The sequence below is a fragment of the Hemitrygon akajei genome, chromosome 9 (genome assembly GCF_048418815.1).
Source record: "Hemitrygon akajei chromosome 9, sHemAka1.3, whole genome shotgun sequence".
NCBI lineage: Eukaryota > Metazoa > Chordata > Chondrichthyes > Myliobatiformes > Dasyatidae > Hemitrygon > Hemitrygon akajei.
The window spans coordinates 157,806,707-157,811,613 of NC_133132.1; positions in this window are offsets into that span (position 1 = coordinate 157,806,707).

A 4,907-nucleotide genomic window follows, 5' to 3' on the forward strand; every position below is an offset into this window, starting at 1 on the left:
CACCTATGCGACCAATTAACCTACTAACCTGTACACGTTTGCAATGTGGGAGGAAACTGGAGAACTCACAACTCATGTGGTCACGTGGAGAACGTACAAACTCCTTACAGACAGCAGTGGAAACTGAACCTGGCTCACTAGCACAGGTTGTCATACTACTGAGTTGCCCCCTAAAACTAGCAGGGTTGGTTTCTCAATGAGTATTCTTAGAAGCAGAGTCTCCCAGCTGGAATGATGAAGGCGGAAAATCACCATTACTGAATTCTCTCTTACTTTTCCTAATGTACAAAGACAATAAACTCTGCTCTGGAAATCTGATCACATGCCACAAGTTGTTTATACATTACGTGAGAGAATTTCTTAAAACACTTGTACATCTGTAGTGGCCTTCTAGATTTTTGAGCCAGTCCCTTATGCTTATGATGCCTAATGTCAGTGGGTATACATCGTGATATCTTGTTTGGCATTGCGTACAAGGAAGTCTATTGCACAACGAAGACCAACAAATGCAACTTGCTTTGAAGAGACGGGGCTACTGCTTTTTAAGTTTAATTTTCTTCAATGTCCTCAGGTAGCTGTCCAAAATTCCTCCAAATCATCTTCCTGTTCAATGCCATCCACTAAAACATCAGTCATACTACAACTGAATCTATCCACCTGCTTCCCAGGATCTTATCCCATCCACCCACATCCCAATCTTCCCTCTTGGTCATCCTCTTCTGTGATCCTGTGCACAGCCTACCTAAGCTCCCCACTCTCATCTCCTCAGTTCCCATACCCTACCCTAACCTCCTCACCCTCTTCTTCTCAGTTCCCATACCCTACCCTAACCTCCTCACCCTCTTCTTCTCAGTTCCCATCCCTTACCCTAACCACACCACCCTCTGGTTCTTAGTTCCAATCACTTCCCAATGTGTCCCTCAGTTTCAAGTCTGATGGAAGTACACTACTATTGAAGAGAAGCCTTAGTGCACATAGTAAGTGAGATTTTCTCTATGACACACATAACTTTTCATGACACTCATTCTATTGGATGATCAGAAACCTTCCTCAGTCTGTCGTCACTGAGGGATGGCTCCCAAGATGTGAAAAGTGTTGCATGATTTCCAGTGACTTTCCATAATCAGAGACAGTATTGTATAGTTGGGGCAGGTTGGCAGGGGAGTGCTGTATTCTGATTGTTTTCAAAAGGTCACTCTTTCACATGATTGAGAAAATAACAATGAATTAGAGTGGGCATCCCAGTGGTCACATATATGTACTGTCACAAGGACTGTTGCAGAAAATCTTTCCTACCCAATGCAATAAGCATATACAACAATTCATCTCTGTGTGACAACATGTTCGGCACAGCATTGTGGGCCGAAAGGCCTATATTGTGCTGTAGGTTTTCTATGTTTCTCTAATGTGGTTAACTGGATCAGCAAACTTGATGATGACACCAGGATTGGGTGTAGTGGACAATGTGGATGGCTATCATGACTTGCAGAGGGATCTACATCAGCTGGAAAAATAGGCTGAATAATGTCAGATGGAATTTAGTGCAGACAAGTATGAGGTTTTGCACTTAGATATGACCAAACAGAGTAGGTCTTGCATAGTGGATGGTATGAGGACGGTATAGGCACTGAGGACTGTGGTAGAACAAAGGGATCTGGGAATACAGGTCAATAATTCATTGAAAGTGTCGTCACAGACAGATAGGGTCATTCGTAACACATTTGTTAGGCCAGTGATGTTGTGGGGGTGGAACTGGACTCTCTGACAATGGTATCTGAAAAGAGGATGCTGTCCAAGTTGCATGCCATCTTGGACAATGTCTCCCATCCACTCCATAATGTACTGGTTAGGCACAGGAGTACATTCAGCCAGAGACTCATTCCACCGAGATGCAACACTGAGTGTCATAATAAGTCATTCCTGCCTGTGGCCATCAAACTTTACAACTCCTCCCTCAGAGTGTCAGACACCCTGAGCCAATAGACTGGTCCTGGACTTATTTCCACTTGGCATAATTTACTTATTATTATTTCATTATTTATGGTTTTATATTGCTATATTTCTACACTATTCTTGGTTGGTGCGACTGTAACAAAACCCAATTTCCCTCAGGATCAATAAAGTCTGTCTTTCTGTCTGTCTGTCAAAGAAAGCTTTTGGCACATTGGCCTTCATAAATCAAAGTACTGAGTACAGGAGATGGGATGTTATGCTGAAATTGTATAAGACGTTGTCGGGGCCTAATTTATTATATTGTGTGCAGCTTTGATCACATACCTACAGGAAAGATGTAAGTAAGATTGCAAGAGTACAGAGAAAATTTACAAGTATGTTGCCTGATCCGGAGGACCTGAGTTATAAGGAAAGTCTGAATAGTTTAGGACTGTATTCTTACAAACATAGAAGATTGAGAGGAGATTTGATAGAGGTATTCAAAATTATGAGTAGTATAGATAGGGCTAATGCAAGAAGGCTTTTTCCACTTTGGTTGGGTGGGACTACAACCTGAGGTCATGTGTTAAGGGTGAAATGTGAGGAGTTTAAGGGGAGCATGAGGGCAAACTTCTCTCAGAGGCTTGTGAGAGTGTGGAACGAGCTGCCAGCACAAGTGGTGCATTCAATGTTTAAGAGAAGTTTGGATAGGTTCATGGATAGTAGCGGTATGGAGGGTTATGGTCCCAGAGCACGTCAATGCGAGTAGGCAGTTCAAATGGTTTCAGCATAGACTAGATAAGCCAAAGGATCTATTTTCGTGCTGTACTTCTCTATGACTCTATAATTCTATAAGGGTCCAGAGGACGTTCACAAGAATAGTTCTGGAAATAAAAGGGTCAATATATGAGGAGCATTTGATGGCTCTGGGTCTGTATTCACTGGAATGAGGGGGATCCCCTTGAAACCTATTCAATATTGAAAGGCCTGAACAGAGTGGACGTCGAGAGGATGTTTCCTCTAGTGGGGGAGTCTAGGACCAGAGGGTACAGCTTCAGAATAGAAGAGTGTCTCTTTTGAACTGAGATAAGGAAGAATTTCTATAGCCAGTGAATGATGTATCTGTAAAATCTATTGCCACAGATGACTGTGGAGGCTAAGTCATTGTGTATATTTAACACAGAAGCTGATAGGTTTTGATTAGTAAGCATGCCAATGGTTATGGAGAGGAGGCAGGAGAGTGGTGTTAAGGGGGAATGTGAATCAACCATGATGGAATGGCAGAGCAGAATCATAGGTGAATGGCCTAATCCTGCTCTTGATCCTTTGATCTTATAATGAACCTGTCTAATTGATTTTAACTATTCTTGATCCATGTCTGATTTATTTGATTTTATCACCACAATCTATGAACAAAGCATTGCGTTCCTTCATCAGCATGGACTTAAATACTCTGCTGTAATTTGAAGGACAGGAATGTTTGCCAAATCTGTGACAGAATGTTCAAAGTATTTCAAGGTTGTGAAATGCTTTTCTACTTGCAAAGCATAGTGTTATTCACATGGTTTCAGAATCAGAATTTGAATCATGTTTATTATCCCTCACAGATGGCATGAAGTTTGTTGTTTTGCGACAGCAGTACATGGCAAATATATTATAAATATTGCTATAAGTTACAAAATTAAATAAAATGGCAAAGGAGAAGAAACTGTTCTTCATACATTGAAGAACATTACTATGCACTGTACCAGCAGTTATGCTTGAAATGACAATAAAAGTTGACTTGACTTGACTTGAGTGTGGGTCTTCTTATTCCTGTACCATTTGTCCCAGATGGTGGGATCTTCAATGATCGATTCCATCTTCTTGAAGAACCTCTGCTTCAAAATGAGTAGCACAAAGAGAGCATGTCCCAGATGGTGGGGTCTTTAATGATTGATGCCATCTTCTTGAGGCACCTCCATTTCAAGATGGCCTCAATGGCAGAGAGGGTTGTGTCTATGATGGAACTGGTTGAGTCTACAATCCTCTTGTGATTCTGAGCATTGCAAGCTGTCTGCCAGGTTGTGATAGAACCAGTCAGAAAGCTCTCCTCTATACACCTGTAGAAACTTGTAAGTCTTTGGTGACGTATCAAATCTATAGAGTTGTTGCTGTGCCTTCTTCATGATTGCCTCAATGTGTTGAACTCAGGATAGATCCTCTGAAATGTTGATGCCCAGGTGCCTGGAGCTGCTCATCCTTTCCACCATTGACCCTTCAATGACTAATGTATGTTTTCCTGACCTCCCCTTCCTGAAGTCCACAATCAATCCATTGGTCTCGCTGGCATTGAACGTCAGGTTGTGGATTTGTTGTTGAGATATGACTAGCCTCCCTGTTGCCATCTGTGGCTTTGCAAACAACAAAGGTTTGCATGCCATGCAGCAGAATTAATATGCAAGTGATTGCCTTATCGCATTGCTATGTATTATTCATCATGGAGACAAAAACATGTTGCTATGATATAAATTAGATGGCTCCAATAATGTAGATTACTTGTGTTTCACGTAAGGAATGTCTTCCTCTTGCGTAATTATCTTGCAATACAGCTCCACCAGCTCAAGTTTTTATTGGCTTCCCCGGATACTAAATGGATTGTGAAATACGTGACTGGAAATTTAGTTTGCACGCATTGTTTATTGAACCTCGAACTTGGCTTTGCATTGAATTTAAATGATCTTGATGAAAGGAATAGTGTACAAATTGAATGTGGCTACCTGAAGGACTTTGAAGATAAATGCTTCCTTTTGGCTGCTTCTTATGTAGCCCAGGCATTTAAAATCACTGTAGGGGTTTACATGCTGATTTTGTACTGTGCATCCAGACTGCTAAGTGAGGTGAACGTCTTAATATAAGACATCCTTCTACTTCCCAATGTGCTCTAATGAAATCTTGGTTCACTTTGAATAAAGTGAACTCTGAAGGCATGGGGC